The sequence below is a fragment of the Oxyura jamaicensis genome, chromosome 1 (assembly GCF_011077185.1).
Source record: "Oxyura jamaicensis isolate SHBP4307 breed ruddy duck chromosome 1, BPBGC_Ojam_1.0, whole genome shotgun sequence".
In the NCBI taxonomy this organism is placed as follows: domain Eukaryota; kingdom Metazoa; phylum Chordata; class Aves; order Anseriformes; family Anatidae; genus Oxyura; species Oxyura jamaicensis.
Window position 1 is genome coordinate 84364320 of NC_048893.1, and position 24286 is coordinate 84388605.

Consider the following 24286-nt stretch of genomic DNA (forward strand, 5'->3'; position numbering starts at 1 on the left):
GGACACAAGCCTTGGTTATGTCCAATTGCAGCTCAATTAAGAGTATAAAAGTGTTCCCCTGCAAGCAGGGCTTTCTTTTTATGAGCTGTTGGACAGAGAGAAGAGGATAGAGATAGTAATGTGGAAAGGGACTCCCTTGGGCAGTATGTTTAGGATGCTCTGTTGCTTCTTTTCTTTGGTCCTAAGGGCCTCTAACAGCTTTAAAGATGTGTTTATGCTGGGAGACCATTGCCTCCTTTGCCGCGGATGGAGAAGCGTGCCTCTCGCCCTTCCTGCAAACAGCATTGCAGTGATTTCCCTTCTGAGTGCTGTGGGTAAGTGAATTACATGGAATGAGATTTCCTCTTGTCTCTAGATAAAGCTGGGTGACCGAGTGTAAAATTGAGAGAACTTTGCTTTTGCAATCTATCACTGCCCTCCCTTAGCGCTCTCTGTGGTGTACCTGTGGGGCCTGATTCACCACAGTTTAAAATGGTGTGAAGGCAGTGTAAAAGAAAGACAGCTAGCTCCTTAGTGTGAATTGTCTGGCCCACCGAGACGGCTGTTGCTTGCTAAAATTGTGGCCCAGAGGGCAGCAGTTTTTTTCTACCCTTGTTATTCTTCCTGTTTCTCGAACATTGCAGGTCTTGTGCCGCTTTTTCTATGCGGAAAGGCTGAGCCTGTAATGCATGTGGACAAAGCTAAGGAGCATCTGGCTCCTTCTGCAACGTCTGTGTAATGCATTCTGATTCACTGTGGGCCCTCTGGCTAGGGCAGCTAGGCTTCTGGTCACTGTAAGCTTCTCTAATGCTTGATCCTGCATGATCTCCTAGGAAAAAGGTAGCTGATGGGATGTGCATCGTGCTAGGAACAAAAGATGGTTATCACTCATCCAATTACTCTAGATGCCATTGATCCTATATAAGAAGCGGGTGAGCTGAAAATTATAAGGAAAGTCCCTGAGCTTGCTGTACGGCTGGAGGGAGGAGTAAACATACAGGTGGAGAGGGGGACTCTGGAGCAGTGTGCCAGCTTGCTAAACTAAGTCTCTATTTCTGCTGTAGGTAAGTGAGGGTTTGTAACAGATTTCTGTGTTACAGAAGCCTCAGTGGTAAAACCAACTTAACCATGGAGGGTCAACAAAATGACCTCTTTCCAATCCAGGACTGTAGTATGATCTGTCTCTCTTTATTTTGCCTGAAAAACTCCCCTGAAAAAAAAACAAACAAACATATCTTACACTCTCACTTCGGAGACCGGTTTTAGAGCATGATGTGTGAGCAGTTAAAACTCACAGGTACGATAGTGCAGCCACTTTCGCCCTTTCTGGGTGAAAGGGCAGGGACAAGCACAACCTTCCAAAACTGTTCTTGCTGTCTGACCACACAGCGGTTGTATGTGCAGCCTTTGGGATTCTATTACAGGTATCTCCTCTGAGCTCACATAACGAAAATGATAAAACTGAAACCTGGGGTTGATGCTAAAGAACCTTCTGTCTCCATAGAACTACTCAATTGCAGAAACCTGAATGAGAAATAGTAACTGCTTTTTTTAAAAAAAATACATGATTAGGTATTTGAAGTGGCCTTATAAGTGCTCCCTTTGGAACAGGAAGGAGTAGGTGGATAACCTGGCTGTTGTCTTAGTTATCATGTGGGAATCTGAGGCATTTTGACTGAGGCTTCTCCAACTGGATTTTCTTGGGCAGCTCCATCTTCTACATATTAAGTATACACTACATAGTAAGTGACCTAGAAGGTAGACCATTCCAGCACACTACTTGTTTAGATGTTAGACTATGGGATGGAAATGAGGTGTCAGCTTCTTAAACTGAGAGTGAGCTTTAAGCCTCTGTTAAGGTGTGTGTTTATATACATATATCCTGCTTTCTAAGCTAGAGAATACAACTTTTTCTCATGACTGCTAGACTTGTACATTTTTAACCACCTTAAATGTTATGAAGTCATTGTCAGTGGCTGGATGAATGGCAATACTCACTTAAATGGTTGAGGTGTCTTTGCCATCCTCTGAGTGTTGGGTTGGAGAATACATGATAGAGGCATGATAGCACAAGAGTGAGTACAGTAGACTTGCTGATGCCCATTGCTTCTTCCTAGACCATGCGGATTAAAGGTAGATGAAGTCAATCTTAAGATATAGCAAAAATAGTTGTTTAAGAGTCTCCCTCGTGGATCTGGCTCTTAACCTTCTGGCTGAGTGTATTACTAGTTCACAGCTTAACTCCAGGCTCTCTTACACTGAAAACAAAAGCCTATAGACCATGGAATGATGGCTTTGGCTGTGTCTTTTTTTCACCTTGGAAGGATAACAAATGTCATATAATGTTGCCGAAATGGTGGGACTCCTGAGAATCTCACAAAAAATAACAATAAAATAAAAAGGTGGTCTCAGCTGCTGTTATGTAACTCACTGTTTCTCTGAAGATAAGAACTCAATAGCCTAGGGTGAGAGGATAGAAACCAGCTGTGGTCACTGGAAGCCAAAATAGATATGTATACCCCTGTCATGGAGGAACTGAATTGATGGTAGCAATAAAAAAGTTTGGCATCTCCCAGCCTAGCACAAATACTTGCAGTGAGTAATTTTGGCTTTTCCTGTGCTCCATGTTTTGGAAGAGCAGAGTTGCTGCTTCTTCCTCCCAAAAGTGGGGCATTTCTACAGAAGGAGCATGAGTGGTTGGTTTCAGTGGGATTCTTGGTGTGCAAAGATAAGGTACTACTCTCATTTAAGTTGTCGACTTGTAAATTGGAGATGGCCATACGAGGAAGTGATTGCTCATGCAAGGAAAATGATGTCTTCTTAGAGTATAAATGGAGGTGGGTGAGGATACCTAGGTGGACAAAAAAAAAAAGTATTTCCATACAAATAAGCTGAAGGTTAGGCAGGACATACAGTTGCCTTAACTTGTTCATATGTTTTTTTTCTCTGGAATATTTTGCAATCCCCCTTTAGATAAAGGGAAAAGATGCCTTTCCAGGGAGGCGAACTGCTGAAATGCTTGCTCAGACTACCATGTGCTATGTCAGCTAGAACATCCGTAGAGCAGGAACACTGCAAATGTTGTGAAGAACTTCTGTGGAGATGACCTTTGTACTTGGGGAAAAAAATCATAGATGCTTCTTAGGGTAAGGATAAGAACGAGGATGTCTTACAATTTGCAAACCACAAGCAAATCTCATAGTGGCCTAAGTCTCAAGCTGGCATAAGTCTTTTTGTTGCCTTTCTGTGGCTCTAGGCTTCCAGAAACAGCCTATGCAATGTTGTTCTGTCCCATACAAGCTGCCTTATGCTGTGTTGTTTCTTCTCTGTGGCAGGATATAAAGGGGCAGGCATCTGGTATGACCCAAGTGACTGGGTTTCTCTATGTCAGTATGGTAACACAGGTGGCTGGGAATGACAATGATAAGGACTTCAGTAATGGAGAACTGAATGAGTTTAATAATAGCTATTCACATGGCCCTGTGGAGCATGATACGAAGTCCTAACCATGAGAGTTCTTCAGTCTTTGAAATCATTCTATAGACATCTCAATACAGAGCTGGTGCCACTTTAAGTGGAACATCTGGAGGAAACATCCAATTGAGTAGCTAATGCTATGAAAACAGAATGTCATTATCTAAAAAAAAAAAAATTAAATTCTGTTTCCATCATAAGGAGACACTCTTACATAGCTCTAGAGCATCCATAAGGGTTTGTGGATTAAACCAAATAATGTCAGCTCTGTTGTACCTTTTTAAAATATAGTGTCTCTTATTTTAAGCCATCTGTGTGACTCAGTGGTGGCTGCAGCTAGGCAGTATTCCTAACTAACTTTAAAAAAGAACTTTGGGTTTAATTCTTAAAAACTATGTTGTTGGATTTTTTTTTTTTTACTGAAAATGAACTACAGCTAGTCACATGTTCTTTCCACTCCTGCCCCAAGCAGGTTTCCAACTAGAATTTGAGAAGCAGAGACCTCCTTTCCTGTGAAGTTCATATTGATTCAGGAAGTAACTGGTTCAATATTCCCCTGGGAGGGAGGCAGTATTAAATATAATGTCTAGTGATTGGAACTGTGCAAGAAAGCACTTTATTATTCCCACAACTTCAATGAAATAATCTCAAGTCTCTAAAATGGGAGAGTAATAGAATAAACTGCTGGTTTACAAACAAAGCAATAAAAAAGGCAAAAAACAGTAACGCCTGTGCTTAAGTCTCTTGCTGGCCATGGCCATTTCCAGAAAGGACGGATAAGCAGCTGAGTTGTTCCCCTTAAGCTGGAGTTGGCCAAAATAAAACCGTCCAAGCAGAGACCTCTGGGCTTGCTTTTGCCTTCAGGCAGTGCCTCCATACTGTGTGCATCAGTCTCAATGCCTTAGTTCTGAATTTGGTAGAGCAGGGGCACATAGCTATGAAACACAAAGTGTGATCCTTGGGATGTTGGCTGTTCTGCTGTGATTCTTGGTGCCCACCCTTTTAAACCACAGAAGTATTCTTCTGTCAAAACTGATATAATATTGCATGCACAATTCGATATTTTTTTTTGGCAAAAAGCTGTCATTTTTTTGATAGCTTTCCAACCCTTACTCCTGAAGTCATTAAGTAAGACAATTTCATTAGAACCAGCTGTGGTAGGCCTGAAATCACCTCACCCTTTGTTACTAGGCATTGGCAGCACCTGCAGACTTCAGGGATGATGAGAGAAAGATTTCTTTAACATATGTCAGACTTGGCAGAGTCAATATGTTGTTGGCTACAGCTGCTAGTTAAACTCCTGGTCCTGTGTTGTATGACTTACCCTAATAGAACACAATCTCTGTCCTGAAGAGCTGCAGGCAATTAACACTCCCTCTCTTGAAACCTACCAGAGGAATGTAGCCTGATTGCTTGTTGGCTAGTAGTAGGAAAAACTAAATTGCTGAGGGAAAGGGGCATATGTGTAAAGCAGGTCCTTGAGAAAGAGAGACACTGTAGTTGGCTCTGCTCTCCTTCTTAGTGACTGAAAGGAACTGAGGAGATGACAGATGGCACCACTCAAATGAGGTCTTACTAGGGCTGATTGGTGACTTTCTGTGCTAATCCAGTACGCATCTGTTGGTCACTTTATTTCTGGTCTCTTGAGAGATCAATGTGCCATCGCTAACTCGGACTTGGTGCATCTCACCAAGAGGCATGGTGAGAGCTGTTGACTAGCCATCAAAAATAATCACAGAATCACAGAATAGTCTAGCTTGGAAGAGACCTCCAAGATCACCGAGTCCAACCTCTGACCTAACACTAACAAGTCCTCCACTAAACCATATCCCTAAGCTCTACATCTAAATGTCTTTTAAAGACCTCCAGGGATGGTGACTCCACCACTTCCCTGGGCAGCCTATTCCAGTGACTAACAACCCGTTCAGTAAAGAAGTTCTTCCTAATATCCAACCTAAACCTCCCCTGGCACAACTTTAGCCCATTCCCCCTCGTCCTGTTACCAGGCACGTGGGAGAATAGACCAACCCCCACCTCGCTACAGCCTCTCTTCAGGTACCCGTAGAGTACAATAAGGTCACTCCTGAGCCTCCTTTTCTCCAGGCTGAACAGTCCCAGCTCCCTCAGCAGCTCCTCGTAAGACTTGTTCTCCAGACCCTTCAGCAGCTTCGTAGCCCTTCTCTGGACTCACTCAAGCACCTCCATGTCCTTCTTGTAGCGAGAGGCCCAAAACTGAACGCAGTACTCGAGGTGTGGCCTCACCAGAGCTGAGTACAGGGGGACAATCACTTCCCTGGACCTGCTGGCCATGCTGTTTCTAATGCAAGCCAGGATGCTGTTGGCCTTCTTGGCCACCTGAGCACATTGCTGGCTCATATTCAGCCAACTGTCAACCACTACTCCCAGGTCCTTCTCTGCCAGGCAGCTTTCTAACCACTCATCTCCCAGCCTGTAGCTCTGCTTGGGGTTGTTGTGCCCCAGGTGCAGGACCCGGCACTTGGCCTTGTTGCACTTCATACCATTGGCCTCGACCCATCGGTCCAGCCTCTCCAGATCCTCCTGCAGAGCCTTCTTACCCTCGAGCAGATCGACACATGCACCTAACCTGGTGTCGTCTGCAAACTTGCTGAGGGCGCACTCGATCCCCTCGTCCAGATCATCGATGAAGATGTTAAAGAGGACTGGCCCCAGTACCCTCTGGCCCTTCTTGTAGATGAGCGTCACATTTGCTAGCTGCCAGTCAAGTGGGACCTCCCCCGATAGCCAGGACTGCCGATAAATGACGGAAAGCGGCTTGGCCAGCTCCTCCGCCAGTTCCCTCAGTACCCTTGGGTGAATCCCATCCGGCCCCATCGACTTGCGTACATCCAAATGCTGTAGCAGGTCACCAACCATTTCCTCGTGGATTGTGGGGGTGACATTCTGCTCCCCATCCCCTTCCACCAGCTCAGGGTACTGGGCGTCCAGAGAACAACTGGTTTTGTTGTTAAAGACTGAGGCAAAGAAGGCGTTAAGCACCTCAGCCTTTTCCTCATCTCTTGTAACTAAGTTTCCCCCTGCATCCAGTAAAGGATGGAGATTCTCCTTAGTCCTCTTTTTTGTGTTGATGTATTTATAAAAATATTTTTTGTTGTCCTTAACAGCAGTAGCCAGATTGAGCTCCAGATGAGCTTTGGCCTTTCTGATTTTGTCCCTGCACTGCCTCACAGCATCCTTGTAGTCCCCCTGAGTGGCCCGCCCTCTTTTCCAAAGATTATAAACCCTCTTTTTTTTCCTAAGCTCGAGCCACAGCTCTCTGCTCAGCCAGGCCGGTCTTCTTCCATGCTGACTCATCTTTGGGCACGTGGGGACAGACCGCTCCTGAGCCGTTAAGATTTCTTTCTTGAAGAGTGCCCAGCCCTCCTGGGCTCCTCTGTCTTTCAGTACTGCCTCCCAAGGGACTCTGCCAACCAGTGTCCTGAACAGCCCAAAGTCAGCCCTCCGGAAGTCCAAGACAGAAGTTTTACTGATCCCCTTCCTGACTTCACCACGTATCGAGAACTCTACCATTTTGTGGTCACTCTGCCCAAGACAGCTCCCAACCAGCACGTTTCCCACCAGTCCTTCTCTGTTAGTGAACAGAAGGTCTAGCGGGGCACCTCCCCTGGTAGGCTTGCCAACCAGCTGCATCAGGAGGTTATCTTCCACGCTCTCCAGAAACCTCCTAGACTGCTTTCTCTGGGCTGTGTTGTGCTCCCAGGATATGTCTGGGAAGTTGAAGTCCCCCATAAGAACAAGCGTTGACTATTTCGCAACTTCTGCCAGCTGCCTGTAGAACTCCTCATCCGTCCCCTCATCCTGGTTTGGCAGTCTATAACAGACCCCTACCAGGATGCTTCCCTTGTTGGCCTTTCCGCTGATCCTAACCCATAGCGACTCCACCTTGTCATTCCCAGCCTCAAGTTCAACGGTGTCAAAACACTTTCTAATATAGAGAGCCACTCCACCACCCCTTCCGTGCTGCCTGTCCCTTCTGAAGAGCCTATAGCCAGACATTGCAGCACTCCAGTCATGAGAGTGGTCCCACCACATTTCCGTGATGGCAACCAAGTCATAGCCTGTGTGCTGCACAATGGCTTCCAGCTCCTCCTGCTTGTTGCCCATGCTGCGTGCATTAGTGTAGATGCACTTCAGCTGAGCCTTAGCCTTCTCCCCCAGCCTTGCCACTGTTTCCCCTGGCACACCTCCAATAGGCTTTGTTTCATCCCCGTCCCCCTTCTCACCTAGTTTAAAGCCCTCTCAATGAGCCCTGCCAGCTCCTGGGCCAGGATCCGTTTTCCCCTTGGGGACAGTTGGGACCCATGTGCAGCCATCAGGCCAGGTGCCGAGTAGAGCACCCCATGGTCAAAGAACCCAAAACTTCTGTGTTGGCACCAGCCTCTGAGCCACGTGTTTATCAGGTGGGCTTTTCGTGTCCTCTCTGAACCATTCCCTGCCACTGTAGGAATGGATGAAAACACCACCTGTACTCCCGCTCCGTCCACTAACCATCCCAGCCCCCTAAAGTCCCGTTTGATAGCCTTCATGCTTCTCTCATCAATGTTATCACTGCCAGCCTGGACTATCAGTAGCGGGTAGGAATCAGAGGGGCGAACCAGGTTGGGAAGCTTTCTGGCGACATCCCTGACCCTGGCCCCAGGGAGGCAGCAGACTTCCCTACGGGTAGGGTCAGGCCGACAGATAGGGCCCTCCGTTCCTCTGAGAAGGGAGTCACCCACCACGATCACCCTTCTCTCCTTCTTGGTAGGAGCAGTCTTGAGGCGTGGAGCAGACTTCCTCGCCCTGGGCTCCCTGGTTAACTTTTCTTCCACACCCTCCTCCACCGCTCTCTTGAGCTCCAGGGCCTCAAACCTGTTGTGTAAGGGCACCTGGGAAGGTGGGGCAGGCAGCAGGGGGAGTTTCCTGCAACGCCGAGCAGGGACCTGTTTCCACTCCTCCTCAACTCCTAGGTCTCCTCTCTCTGCCCGACAGCGACCGGGGAGGGGGTCCACCCCCATCTGGGGAGTCTCACCCAGGAGCCTCTCCTTCAGGCCTTGCAGGGAGTTGTTCCACCAGTCTATCTCCTGCTCGCACTCCCTGATGGCCCTCAACCTCTCCACCTCCTCCTTGAGCTCTGCCACTAGGTGGACCAGGTCGTCCGCCTGCTCACACCTCATGCACACGGTATCTCCGCCTCCCTCGGATGGCAGCAGCAGGCTCTGGCACTCCCTGCACCCAGAGACCTGCACTGCCGCATTTCTGAGCCAGTAAGTAAATAATGCCAGTAAGTAAAATAGTTCCAATGTTCAGTATCAATTCCCATTCTGTCCAGGTGAAACCACTTTCTGGGTAAGATTGGTGAAGTTTTTTTCTAATATATATTAATTCTGATATTCCAAGTAATTTAGGATTAGAATAGGTTATAAAAGATGATGTTCCTCGAGGAAGGTTCTAAAATAGATTCTTGCCCTTTTAAGTTATATTTAAAAAGTGAAAGAAATCCAGTATAATAGTCTTCATCTTTTGTAGCTGCACTTCTAAACTTAAATGGCAATGAGAAGTTTTTCTTAAGTCTGTGGCTTGGACTTCTGCGGTGAGAGTGTCCTGAAAGTCTCACTAGAGACTTTTCTATATCCTTCCTGAGTCAGTAGACATTAAGGGATGAATGCTCATAAGAGTGTTTGAATTTGCATCTGTAGTCATGCTTTTTTGGAACCCTTCACTTGGAAGGGACCTACCAGGATCATCAAGTCCAACTCCTGGTTCCCCACCCAAAAATCAGACCATGTGTCTGAGAGCGTTGTCCAAATGCTTCTGGAATTTCATCAGGCTCAATGCTGTGACCACTTCCTGGGGAGCCTGTTCCAATACCCCACCACCCTCTTCGTGAAGAAACTTTTCCTGATGTCCAGCTTGAACCTCCTCTTTTGAAGCTTCATGACATTCCCTCGGGTAATGCTTATTTCTGCTTCCTCCTGGGCAGAAGGCTGGAGACCATGGGATATGAGAATCAGCTGGTGGCAGACAGCTATATGAGAAGACAGAATATTGGCACTGTTGCACAGTATAATACTTTCAGATAACTTCTTGAAAGACTTGTACAGGAGAGGTGTTAAGGACAGATGATCGTGCCTTTCTATGGATGTTAAGACTACAGGTAGCTGGGAAAAGCTTCTCTCTGCAAGTTTCTTCTGAAAAGTGCTTAATTGTTAACACTTTGGCTTTGGTGAATTCTGCTTTCCAGCAGGTGTTAATGGACTGATAAGATTTATCTAAGTCTAATAAGCTCTTCCACCTGCATAAGACCTGCTGCTTTGGTTGTAAAGAAAACCCATGCAGAAATGGAGGGTGTTTAGTAGAAGCCCTCTGACTTCTTTCTGTAGTCATGCCTTTTTTTTTTTTTCTAGGGGTAAGTGTCACAACTCTGGGCATGAGTTCTGTGCACTTAAGTCACTTGTAAGATATTGTAGAGCTGCACTGAACTCCAGAGCAGAAATTCTATGGAGCTCTGGGATTAAAAACTGCCTGAGATAGTTCCTGATTTTAAAATAGGCTCTTTAAGAATATCCTTGAACTTCTGTCTATTGATCCAGGCCTTGTAGTTTTCACATCAGTTTTTCAAATGACTAAAACTGTCCTAGCTCCCCCCATAGTTTTAGTTCCTCCTGAGTTATCTGCAGAAGGTTAGGGCTCATCTGAGCTTTGGCAAATGATGAAATAATGCACTATTTAAGCATTAATGTGGGGCTAATAGCCCGTGTGGATTCACTTCAGTTGCTTCTGCTTCTTTCCTCCTAGGTTTGCTTTCACTGTAGTGCATCAGCCTGTGTCTCAGATACTATGAAACCCTGCACACCTCACTGACCTCCTGAGAGGTAGAAGCTTACTTTATAGGCAGTAAGAAAATGGGAGGCACCAGCATGAGTCTCTGTAGTGAAGGTGTGGCTTCCAAAGGCCTTGTGCTCTGATACTTAGGGTACCAGCTCAGGCTGGATGTAGGCAATTCTGTGCAGGGACTTATTAAACCACACACTGTTAAAAGATGAAGGTTATCTGTAGCTGTGTGCTTATCTTAGCTTTCCAGGAAGTTTCTCTGAATTTTCTTGAACCTCTGCAGTTGAAACCAGATGTGGGGTGATACCATATTTTCACTCAAATGTCATATCCTGTGAGAATGAAATGCAGTAGAACCTATATTGGTAAACTTCCACGGCTCTCTGAGTTATTTCTATTTTAACTTGTGTGGAGGAAGCCTATTTGATTCCATCACAGAGGATGGTGACAGAATGGAGAAACTCAAGTGTCTTCTTTTGGAGGGACACACGAATTCAAGTTAAAATAGTCATGTCCATTCCATCTAAAATGACATACAGTACTGCACCAGAATATGGGTGCAAGAACTAAAATGGAAGTAGTTTAAGCATAAGTATTGGGGAGGAAAGGGGAGCTTTGTCTGAGGGTTCCAACTGTTTTTTATGGAAAAATATTGTAATATGGTTAATAAAGACTGGAAGCAACGCTGTAATACGGCATGGAAAGATTGCATGAAGCTTTGGGTCAGTGAAAAAGTTATGAGATTCTCTTCAAGAAACATACCCATTTTCCCAAAGAAGATGAAATGACTCCCTGCTATCTCTTAAGAGCTGGGGGGGGAGAGGGGGGGGAAGCAAGTTGAGCCCCAGGTAATGTTGTATGAGAAGCCTAAGTTATAACACAAGTACCTGTGGATTTCTGTAGCACTGAAGCAGACAAGCTGTCTTTAGAAAGGTAACAAGTGGCTCAAGTTGCTTAATTTGCCAAATACTCTCTTGTCAGGGCCAGTCATGTAATTCAGAACGGTGACTTTTGCTAGTGCTTAAAACATTGAGGTGGGGTAGTGAGTGATAAAATAAAGGGGCTTCAGGCTTGCATATAGGGAGGACCCTGTTCTGTAGAGTAGGGGCTGGATCTTTTCTGAATCGTGATGAAGGAGCAAGTGGCAACAAATCAAAAATAGATTGCCTTCGGTGACCTGGAGCTTCCACTTTAACCGCAACTGATCATGTTCTTTCTTTCCCTGAAGCATCTATGCATAATACTTCACATAAGGTGCTTTAGTGCCCAAGCAGGTAGGGAAATAACTGGAAGCACTGGACAATATTCATGTTGGTACCCTGACTTTTCTACAATACAGTGTTCTAGGGTGTAGAAACATAATTCAGAGTCAGACACTGGAACTCTGGATCTTCTAAAATCAAGCCCGAGCAACTTTTTTCATGAGGTTGCAAAAGCATTTTTCCCCCCGTGGGTTGAAAGCTGAGTTGTAGATCTGTTAGAAGGCTCATTTCATGTGTCAGACACCTCACATAACACCTCTACTTCCTTCCAGTTAGTAACAATAATATTAAAAAATTCGGCCTATAATAGCAACAAAATGTGCTGCCACTAACTGTTGATCATGATTTTTTGTCACAACTCAAGCTGCCTGTGATTAGTTATTGTGACACTATATGATTCTCCTGAGGCCTGATGATACCACTTCTACTATAGCGCAACCTTACTCTGTTCCTTTCATGTTGGCTTTAGACTACTTTGTCTAGCTGGGACAAACTTCAAGGGCTTGGGAAGATTGATTTGGAATTCAAAATGATTTTGATCAAGTGGAGATGCAGTCCAAAATGAAACAGATGGAATTCAAGACAAGTGTAGAGATTTACCCTTAGGAAGGAAAAATCAAATATATGAATACAAATGGAGAATGACTCTCTCAGCAGCAGTGCTAGGGAAGACCTGATGGATTAAATGATCTGCAAATGGCAAGAGGATCATTCCATCTTCAAAGGGGAAAGGGGGGAGGGAAGAAAGAGTCCTGAAGGAAGGATTAAAATTAGGCTTACATAGAGGGAAGGAGGGGAATACTTCTATGGAGGCTTTGTCTGTAGCATTTTGCAAAGTCTTTGTAACAGCTTCAGAGAAATGAGTTCTAGGGAAAAGGAGTAATGTGAAGACAGCTGCTCATGGGACTTACTAAAATACAGACAGTGGAATATAAGAGTTTATTTACAGGACACTTGGGGAGAATGCTGAGTAACCTACACTGTGAGTGTGAGAAGAGTATGAAGGAAGGGCAAATATTACACTTAAATTGGTGCCTCAAGAAGGCAGTAGAATCATCCTCATTTTATTTTTTTTAAGTGGTTAGATAAAGATCTGTAGAAATAACCAAGGTAAGACTGTCTCTTCCTTAAGGAAGGATAGGAGGGACTATCCAGTCCTATAATTTAATGATCTTTAAATTGGACCATAACTTTGACCTTGAGAAGATGTTCTTAAATTCTAAATCAAAATTGCTGTTCGATTAAAAATATGGGTGGTGGCTTTGGGGCCTTCATGTGCCAGCTACTCATTTATTCCTTTCTATCTGTAAGTTGTCTTCATTGGACAGGGACAACATAGTTGCCACAGTGCCAAGACTGTTCTGGCTATGATACACTCTAAGTTGCTAGTATTGGAGGCATACACAGAATTTACAGTCTCTGTAATTGAATTATACTTGTAGGTCTTCCATTTGGGGTCAGGGCTTGAGTCATCTGCTTTCCAAATTCTATCCTGCTCTATTATTCTGTTTTTATCTTGGAAGAGTTGTTAGGAAGTGGATATTGAAGGCACTAGCTGACAAACTACAAGCTAGTAAAACGCTGACCTGAGAAAGAGCTAGCAACCTAGGCTGGGGTATGAGAGTAGAATATCCTGTAAACCAGAGCTGTAAATGCACTGCAGATGAAATGGCCTTCCTTGCATTGCTGCAGCAAGACTAGGGACTTCATCAAAGGTAGCTTACAGGATATGTCAATCTTGTGTACAGCTGCAGTTAAAGAAAAGACAGGTCTTAATAAATCTCTTCACTGAAATATGCTTTCCCTCCCTCTCACCTCTGCTGTCAATGGCTTTCTTCGGTTACCTTTATAAAGGAGTGGTTGTTTGTGCAGAAGAATCCCAGGATTATTTTCCTGCCTTTTTTCTTTCCTCTAGTAACCTGTCCCATCTTTCACTCTGTGCCTTGACATAGGTTATTTTCCTGGAGAAGCTGGGCAGTAGCCGAAGGACCATACTAGTTCGATGAAAATATCAAATGGCTGAACTGAAGGGTTTGGAGTGATGCTTCAGAAATGTCCTGGATAGAAGGAAAGGTATGACATAGGCAGTAGAAGCTGCTAATCTTCCTTTTCCCTGTGGTTAAGAGCTCTCTGAGCATGACATAGCATCCGGTACAACTCTTCTACAGCAGAGATGCATGTCCATTGTTCCAGTGAACACAGAGTTAAAATGGGCAGCCCTTGTCCTTGTGAAAAGAGGGAGAGCGTCTTGCTGAGACGACAAAAAATTCTTCAGGCATGGAGGAGGCGGTCTTCTTTATAAAATTATCCTTTGGAATATCCTGTGTGACTTCTATCTGCAGTATAACATATTGACTTTGGCTCTTCTTGAGTTGATCTCTAATGTTGTTGCAATGAGGACATACAGATCTATGTTCTGGGGGGTTTTTTGTACTGCAGTTGGGTGTGGAATAGGTTACAGAGAGGGAGCTTTGTGTGCAGGAGGCTGAGGAGCTGAGTTGGATCACTAACGCATAATCTTAGCATGAAGCACTCTTGTAGTACATCGTAGCTACTTTTCAAATACTTCCATATTCCGTTTTAATACTTTGCTGCAAATTGTAACAGCCACGTACTGTGAAATTTGCTCAAGATGCTCAGTAAAACATCTGCTGACACTTCCAAACTCGTGTTCTTCCAGAGTAGCTTAAGACTATTGCCCTACCACCTACCTGCCAGAAAAAAAATAGGCTGAAGATGCCCAAGGATGGGGTAAAAGAGGATGGTGGTAGGGTTACAATTTATAGTCTGGGTAGCTTCTGGCTAGGAACCACAGCTAATGCTGTGACCATGGGGGATTGCGACAAAAGGTACTTACTGTTTTTTCCTTAAATGTGTAGTGATAATATACAGTTGCTGATATAACTGCCTGAGGAGATCTTGGTGCTTTCTAATATAACATTAAGCTCTCTCCATGTACATCTTTCTGCATTCTAATGTGTCTCTCAAATGCTTCAGTAGGCAGAGACTACAATGAAAAAGGTATCATTCTTTTAATGCTGGTAGCTCAGTAACAACCTGCGTGAGATGCTTACTCAGGCTGCAGCTGTCATGCTGAACATCTTTCCTGTGGCAGGTGTAAACTTCATGCTATGTAGCTACAACAGGGCCTTCCCCTTACTTGAAGAGGTACACTGGGAGAATGGTGTATGTTAATAAATTCTCCCCACCTGCCCCCAACTTATATTTGCCTAATGAGGTAGGTACCTGAAGACACTCTGCTCTTTCATTCATGTTCGTAGCTACTTCACTCCCCTCTGGTGCAATGAAGAAATGAAATTATGGGTTTGAAATGATATCAAGTAACTGACTGAACTCTGATGTTTGGACTTGTATCCTCTAATTCCTCATCCACGTTAGCCACTGTCAAGGTACTGGTTCTTGTACTCAGTGTCTTTCACAGTTTGGTCATCAAACTCACTGAGAAGCCCTAGAATTACTTTTGCTGGTGGTAGACTAGCTACAGGTAGTAAATCACCTCAGATGTAGAGCATAGTGTAGTTAGTGTAATGGAGAAAATCCAGCATTTGACTGATCACTGAGGGATTACACTGGCGTCTTTTAACTATTTCAGTTGCCACATTTCTGCCTGTGACCTGATTTGCCTTGAGACGGTCACTCCTTTTGTAACCTGGAGTATTTGCAGTCATAAAATAAATGTCTTCACAGACACTGTTAGGAACTTTAGAGATGGACAGCTTTCATTTGAAAACACCTAGAGTGGTCAGAAAGGAACATCTATGTCCACATCCAAACACCAAAATTCAAAACAACTCCACTACCGCATTCTTGGGGTCAAGTGAGGCTTTTGATACTGGACTACTTCAGCAGACAGTTTGAAGTTTTCCATTTAATCTTTAAGTCAAATCACAGTAATGCTTACCTTTTCAATATGCAAGTGCAATAAGGTGAAAGCCTTATAACTAAACTGATTTAATGAAAACCCTTTAATCCCATTAGTCAGTGAAGCACTATGAGAGCCTATTCTGTCACACTTGTGCTTCAGACATACCATGGCCTCAGGCTATGTGTTGGAATTGAAGTTTTAGCTTTCTGAATCCCAACCTGATCAGCAATTGAAATGTCATCATTAGAGTGGCAATTTTGAGCCTTCTTCCATTTGTGAGTACTTCATAGAATCATAGAATGGCTCAGGTTGGAAGGGACCTTAAAGATCATCCAGTTCCAGCCCCCTGCTGTGGGCAGGGATGTCACCCACTAGATCAGGTTGCCCAGGTCCTCATCCAGCCTGGCCTTGAACACCTCCAGGAATGAGGAAGTCACAGCTTCTCTAGGCAACCAGTTCCAGTACCTCACCACCCTCTGAGTGAAGAATTTCCTCCTAACACCTAATCTAAATCTCCCTTCTTTTTGTTTAAAATCACTCCCCCTTGTCCTATCACTTGAAATGTGTTTATTCCAGGGGTGTCATAGATCCTGGTACAGTGCATTAAACAAATTGATAATAAGTTTGATTCTCTGAGTCAGCTTTTTCAGATTGCTCCAGGAATGGTTTATGCCAGAGCTCCAAGGATCAAGCTGAAAGTTACTGTTAGACAATAGGCAGAAGCAATACATGGTCTACCTTTCCCATCAATGTGTTAAAGCTCTGTAAGAAAAGGATTCATTCAGTGTGTTGTGGATTGCCCTGATGTTTATGTCCCTTAGTGCTGTGCTTATTTCTTTTAGGCAGAAATGCAACTTCCTGATTATTTACCTGTCCTGGAGAACAAGTTGAAAAATTTACCAATAGAGCCATGTCTGCTAATGCTGCTTTTTACTCATGCTGTCTGCGTTGTCCAGGGGCAAGGCTTCATGCCTCAGTTCACTGCGTGCCCATCCAGCTATTTGTGTGAGGCTGACATCTTGTACTTAGGTATTCAGAGTTGCTCTGACTAGCCCTATTTGAAGGAAAATACCCTGTGTAGCTCTTCAGCTCATGTGTTGTAAAACCAGAAACAAAGGAGTGAAAATGCCTTTGGGCTGTGATATGTTACAGATTAATTTTAGGAGAGACTCTTGTATCGGTACTCTTCTTTTACTTCCTGCTATTTTTCTTCTTTACCTGCAAAACGGGTTCTCCCCTGCTTTCTGGGATGAACTCTTTCAGTCTGTCCCGGACAATGATGTTTGCTCTGTGGACCTCCCTAGTTGTTGGATGGGAAACTGGGAAGTAGAACACTAATATGCATTGATTTTGTTAGAATCAGATGAACTACAATAAGGCAACCAAAAAAAAAATGGGTAGAGAACTGGTAGGTATGCCAAGATGGATGTGAATGAAGAAGAAAGGGGACTGACTGTATGTGGAGGGGCTGGTATGACCAGGAGAAGGTGGTCTGTAAAAGTGGAATGCGTTGGTGTCACCTGGAGTAGCAGGTCATTCAGATCAGAGCCCACCTAATTCCAGCTTCCCAGGACCCCTAGGTTTAGGAGGGATAAAAAGGACAATTTTCAAATTATGAAGAAATGATGGCATGAAGATGAACAACAAGACTGGAGCCTTATGACACGCTGTTAAGGAGACAAAAGTCAATCACATATTAATGAGCCATACAGCTGAGACAGAATATTATAGTCACTGTTACCCCTTTAAAGGAGGTAGTGTGAGTGAAATCAGGTTTGGTTTGAAAACGAAGACATTCTTTCCTCTGAAGTGTCATGTCATTGCTGCAGTGTTGCATCGTCATCTGCTACCCCACCATGCTCAAAGGCTGACTCTACTGTGCAGACTCATCGTGACTCACTGTGCAGACTTGAATCTGCAGTGCCATCTCCAGCTAAGCAGCTTCAGTCTTCATCTATCTTTCAGCAACAAAGCTTTTTCTAAGGTTTAAAACTAATCTCTTACTGCAGTCATATCCTACAGGTTCTTGCTTACTCTACAATGAATATACAAAAACTTAATTCTACTTTTTAATTAAGTTTAAGAGGCATTGTGACTTGCCTTTGTCTCTCTTTCTGCTAAAGAAGCCCCCAAATTGTTCTTTATTCATCATCTTATTTTGTAGTCCTCCAATAATACCTGTTCTCCACTGGAAGAGTTGCAATTGATGTGCATCTTACTTGAGGTTGGATGTCCCCAAACTAGGTGTGGTAATGCAATGATAAATTGACAGCACTTGATATGGCAGAAAAGTGGATATAAACTCACTAATAGGAGCCAGATCATTAAAGAAAACAAACTAGTGAGATGATATCTAATGGGTAAATAAGAGCCGCTGTAACTGATGAAGACTCAATACAGAACTGGGATTGAAAAAAAAAAAAAAAAAAAAAAACTGCTTTTCTTTTTAAATAGCTTTTTTGAGAGGAGATGAGGAAAACTTCAGTCTTTTTTTGGGGGGGGGAGTGCACTTTTAGTTTTGAGTTAAATTATTTGTTGTTTTGCTTTTAAGTTTCTTAGAAAAAACAACAATTCTAAATGTTGTTTCTAAGCAAGTTACAGGACTTTTAATACACTGAAGTGAGATGTGGTGAAATTTGAAACTCCTCTTTAACCAGTACACCTGGTTGAGCTGCACATGAGTTCCATAAAAGTTTTGCTTAAAATCTGCTCTGAATCTTCTCTTGAAATGTAAGAAGAATGTAAATATATTCTTATATATAAATATACATATATTTTAATGTGCATACACATATATAAAGTGTGCCTTTTCTGTCCAAAACATGCATGTACTTTACATGAAGAAAAAAGCAGCTGCTGATGCTGAAAGCTGCTAAGGGAGTAAGTCTTAGAGTGCTCCAGTTCAGGACATCATGTCTGAAGGTGTCATGGCATAGAGTGGAGGGGAAAACCCTCTTTACATTGCTCTAGTGCAGCCACTTTTGAAATGCAGCACTGCAGTTTGGACACCTCACTCCCAGAATGTCTGACAAGGTTGAATGGGGTGCTGTGTGAGAACATAATTAAAGGCTGGCATGACCTTATTTACAAGGAGAGACTTAAACGCATACAGCTTGGTTAAGTTATGAAAAAGGGGTTTACTCTGTCAAGACACTTGGAGAGCTGTAAAGCCTGGAAAGCATGGGGCTGACTAGGCACTTAAAGTAAAATTTCATGATTGATGGCAGAAAGCTCCACTGATGATGAGATATCTTTAACTTGCAGAATGCTCTCCTTGGACAGACAGAAAGCATCCTGTGGCATGGGGCTTTTGTAATGTGCCTGAAGAACAGCAACAGCAAATACAGGTGTATATCCTTCCCTGTGGCAGCAACAGCTATGGGTGCATATCCTTCCCTGTGGAAACACTCCTGCATTGGCCAAGGTTTAAAAGTGAGCCAATATTTCTTCCAGACAAAAACGCTGCATAAGGGCAGAGTATAACCAAAGCAGACTTGTAATGGTTTTAGTTGAGTCACTTTTCTGTTTTGAAATGTTTAAAGAGAAGGTGTGATTAAAAGGTTGAATTTTGTTTTTTTCTTCAACTTGGAATCAATTTGAATACAAGGGAACATCTCATTTTTACATGAAATGAAAAATTCTGGATTCCTAGTTCTCAAACTGTTCTTTGACCCACACTTCAGAAGAACTAGAGAACCTCAAGTTACACAGAATTGTTGAGAGTGGAAGGAGGATCCAAAGACTGTCTAGTCAAACTCCCTTGTTCAATAGATGGTCACAAACAGCTTAAGGCTGTGTCCAGCTGGGTTTTGGACAGCCCCCATGCTGAGGACTCCACAAGCTCTCTGAATGATTTGTTCCAGTGCTTGACCCTCACAGTAAAAAAAAATACATAAAACAAAAGATTATTATGTTGAAATGGAATTTCCTATATTTCAGTTTGCACCTACTACCTCTTGCACATTCACTGGGTACCACTGACTAGAGTCTGTCTTCTTTACTGCCTGCCATCAGGTATTTATACACTCACCCTGAGTCTTCCCTCCTTGAGGCTAAACAATCCCAGCTCTGTCAGCCTCTCCTCATATATCAGAAGCTCCCAGTCCTTAATCATCTTAGGTGCCCTGTGCTGGACTCATTCCCATATGCCCATGTCTTTACTCTACTGGGGAGCCCAGATTAGAGCACAGCACCCCACATATATCTTAAGTGTGGGTTAGAAGGAAAAGCTCATTTCCCTTAACCTGCTGGCAATGTTCTTCATCACAGGAGGCTGCTGACTGCCACTACTGCAAAGGTACACCCCTGGGGACTTGTGGAGATGCAGAGCTCATTTCTAACAAGTTGGCCCCAAGTATTTATTGGTGTATGAAGTTTTCCAGGTGCAGGAATCTCTTTGAACTTGTTGAGGTTCATGTTGATCCAATTCTTCAGCCTGACAGAGTCTGTGTGAAAGCAGCACAACCTTCTGGCACATCAGCCATAGCCATTCCTCTTAGTTTTGTATCTTCTGCAAATTTGCTGAGGGTGCGCTCTGCTCTGTAGTCTATGTCGTTAATGAAGAAGTTGAATTTTATTGGTCATGCTAGGGTAGTGGTCTACAGCTGGGCTTTGACACAAAGATCACAACCCCTTGACCCCAGCATTTGAGTCAGTTTTCAGTCTCACTCTCTACTTATTTAGCATGTAGTTCATCATTTTGCCAATGAAGATATCATGGAAGATGGTTTAAAAATGTTTGCTAAAGTCAAGGTAAGCAATATCTATCTTCTTTTATCATCTACTGAACTAATTATTTCATTGTAGAAGGCTATCAGGTTGGTCAGGTATGATTGCTCCTTCATAAATCCATGCTGACTATGCCCAATCAATCATTTTTTGGTCTTTTATATGATTGGAAATGGCTTCTAGAAGCATTTAGTCCATCACTTTCCTAGAAACTGAGGTAATGCTGATGGGCCTTTAATTGCCCAAATCTGCTCCTTGTTCTTGAAGATGAGTGACATTTGCAGATCTAGAAATTATCAGTATGAACTGAGTGCATCGATTTGCTTCCTTTTTTTTTTTTTTTTTTTAACTTCATTGTTTGGGGAAAGATTGTCTTTATCTTGGGAAAAAAAATATTAAGGTACTTTAAAGCCATTTCCTGGCCTGTAAGAAATGCTTCTGTAGCGAAGCTAGGGCAAGTGCAAGGAAGTCAGTGACTGGGGACAGATCCTGCAAGCTGTAGTTGACAGCAGATAAAACTTGTGCTCAAGACTCTGACGCTGCTGAAATAAGGGTGTTTCACTTCTTCCCTCCCATCAAGGACAGTTATCAGCAAGTAAGTGCCTACCACAGCTGTCCTGTGCATCTGCAGGTCGCTGCTGCAGAGTGACACCAAAGGACTCCCTCCTTCAAACTGCTGGGCGGGAGGGGACTGCAGAACTGGCCCCTCATCAGCTTGTTCTCCCTGCCGCTTTTTTTCTCTGCCTTAATTCCCTTTTGAAGGGCTGATATTTTATTCAGCAGCCCCCGCTGTGCTGGAGCCCGTGACAGAAGTTTCTCAGAAGCACTCCGCCGACAAAATGCTAACAGCTGGGCTTTGAAACTCCAGGAGCGCCAGGCAGAGAGGTGATGGTGGCACGGAGCAGAGAGAGGAGGGGGAGAGAGAGAGAGGGAAGAGGGGGGACAGGAAATGTGCTATTTGTTAGGAATAATGAGGCAAAGATATGACAGAGGTTTTTATTACAAATAATAGACAGTGAACTTCAAACAACAGCAGTGAGTCATTAAAAAAAAAAAAAAAAAAAAAAAAAAAAAAAAAACAGCAACAGAGTTAAATAAATGCCTAATTAGCCAGCACCATGAAGGTGGAATTTACAGCTCCAGAGATTCTTAAGGGAGAGTCAATAAATTCACAGATGGTTTTTCCCCCCCCCCATTTTTTTTTCTTTTCTCCCCTCCTTCCTTTCCCCTCAGGCACAGAAGAAAATGTGAATGAGCCCAGGGCTGTTGTAAAGGTTTTGGCGGGATTTCTCTCCTTGTTGGCATGAGCTGCAGCCTGTGTCTCAGCAGAGACAGGGCTGCCCGATCTGCACTCCCAAGGGAGCCAGGGTGATTTGTGAGTGGCAGGAAGGAAGGCTGTGTGTCTTTGGGATCAAATCTATGAGTAAGTGTCTCTGGTCCAAGGACAATTCCAAGAAAATGTAGGAAAATGTGTTGCAGGCCCTGCACGTACTTTTTGTGTAAGACCGCACGTGATAGAGGACATCAGAATATGTTACTACTGCTCTTCAGTTTTGCAAAGGTGCCTGTGAATTCTACAGGTTTCTGTGGTGTAGGTTTGAGTTCTCACAAGGTGAACTCTGATCTGCGTGATCATGTAGAAGCACAATGTTGCTTATGGATCAGTGCACAGAACGTGGCATGTGGGTCCACTCTGCCATGCACGGTTACAGTGGGGCTCATTTTAAAGATAACAAGCTATACTAAACAGCACCAGCAGGATTCAATAATGATATATTTGCACAAGATACACCTTCTGTTCCCTTCCCTCCCCAGTGCTCCCCATACTAAACCTGGATGAAAATATTCGTCAACAAAGATTTCTTAATTTTTTTCCCTTCAGGAAGAATAATATTAAAAAAAACGAAACCACAGTTTAGTTCTGAATTGATTCCAAGCAGTATTTCCCTAGGGTGTGTTGCTTTTACAGATTGCCTTTCCAACACCCCCGTCTCCACTCTGTGTTAGGTTCAACCAAAGGCCTGTAAACCCATAAGGCAATGCAGTAAGTTTATTCTGGTCAATTGAAGCAGCACCCTGTGTGAGCTCTGTGCCTCGGAGTGTGTTATTGGAGCCCTAATCTGGCCAGGAAGCAACCACACAGCTAATTCCTGTAAACAGCTGTGTTAGAGGGACATGCAGTCTGTTGAAATGCTTTAAAATAGAACAATTTATATTACTTCAGTAAAACTAAATGCTTTGAATTTGAGATCATCAGAAATCTTTTTTTTTTTTAATTAAAAAAGTCAACATTCAGTATCAGTAATTCCATTCCTTGTGAAAGAGAATAAATTTAATTTTTTCATCACCAGTTTATGATGAAAAAAATCTTCAGGTTTCTCAAGAGATGAAAAAACTGAATCTCGCTTAGTTTTTCTCTGCATTACACAGTGACTCCCCCCAAATTAACTGCAGAACAGAATAATTTCCTTCCTCGCTTATAATCAAAATGCAGAAAAGCCAACTGCACATGGTGCCATCTGATTTAAGGCAGACAGGTCCGTGCTCCAAAGCGTCAAAGGTTAAAAACCCAAATCTGAGTAAACGCACAATGTCTTCTGCGATAGGCTGTTGCCCAGTCACCTAACCCTGCTACCCCTGTCTTTAAACAGCCTACTGATGTGGATGAGGGTACATGCAACCATCATCATCAAACTTACCATGTGAAAGCAAACAGACTTGGTCCTATGGGCAGTCATGGAGCCTGAACTAAAGGAGTGCACCCCCTTTTTCACTTTTACATCCAAATTTTTTATCTAATCCTGATTTTTGGCTGCACCTGCAAGAATATGGACTGCAAGTGGAGCTGGGCACCCAGAGCTGGAGTGCACTACCATGAGAGAGAAGAATGACTTGAAAATGAGAAGAGGGACTGAAACTGTGAGGCACTTCCTACTCCTACAGCTAAAAGACAAATAGTTTCAAGAAGGAGCTTTTTCACAGATTATCTGCCATGATAAACACTTTTCAACAAAAAGGTAATGAGAAAAAGCAGTTCCTAACCCTGAGGGGAAAAAAGAGAGAACAGAGATCACATCAGGCTATCCACATGGCACCAAATCAGGAATTGATGCTAATGACAAATGGACATGGGAGATAAAATCAGAGCTGTGCTTTGAAGCCTTGCTCTGAGAAGCCTGTGCCTACCTCTGATGGAGACCTGGAACTCTGTTTTCTCTTTATACCACAATAATGCATGTACAGCTTATCTCTCCCAGTAAAACACTATTGAGCAGAACTGCATGCAAGCGCTGCATGGGGTGGGTGTGTGAACAGGTCTGTGTGTGGGAGAACATTTGTTTGCTTGTCTCTAAGGGTATGAGAGCCCCAAGTGCATCTCTGTACCTGTGGGAGGCTTAGGGCCGGGCATATCAACCCCTTCGCACCTGCTGCTAGGAGTTAATAGGATTAGTCTGAGGTTTTAGAAGAACTGCTGTTACAGATTTTGTGTTAGCTGAACATGTGGGTTACACATGGCACCACGCTCTGCCTTGTAGGGGGGTTGGTGGAAGAAATCAGAGTGACCAAGTGTACTGAGTTGTTGCTACAGGGTATTATCTTCAACGCAGATGGCATTATTATTGCAAGTGAAGCAACCAAGGGGAACAGGAATTGGATATTGAGGTCACAGAGGGAAACAGCATGAGGCACCACTTACATGCTGGGATCAAATATTAAGGGATACTAGGGTTTGACTCGTGAGGTTTTAAAGTACTGCTCTGAAACCACTGCACTTCATCTATGCCTGTCCAGGACAGAGGGAGGGAGTTCTGGGGGAATTGTGGGATGATCACAGGTGCACCCCATCTGTTGTCCTGGGTGTCACAGTTGTTCAAAGAATGACAGGAATGCCTATGTGGATGTGGCACAGGGCTGGCTGGGGTGGGCTGGAGGTGTGCAGGTAAGGACAGCATGCTGTACTGGCAGCCAGGACTGTCTCAGGATACATTCTGTGCAAGGTACATCCTACTGCAATACCCAAATATTGTGAAAAAGTCTCCTCTTGTAGTTCCTCATGGTTGGAATGGTACAAGAGAGAGAGCCACGCTGGGAGGGGTGGCAAGAC

At 43.8% G+C, this 24286-nt stretch overlaps 1 long non-coding RNA gene across 1 annotated transcript in view; it reads left to right on the plus strand.

Annotated features, from left to right (window-relative positions):
* Positions 1-24286, plus strand: part of LOC118160265 — a 234671-nt gene that overhangs the window by 74049 nt on the left and 136336 nt on the right. Inside the window, exons 2-5 of the long non-coding RNA XR_004747383.1 lie at positions 10270-10410; positions 11033-11039; positions 14328-14331; positions 22833-23198. This is a non-coding gene — a long non-coding RNA (uncharacterized LOC118160265). The remainder of the gene's footprint in view (positions 1-10269; positions 10411-11032; positions 11040-14327; positions 14332-22832; positions 23199-24286) is intronic.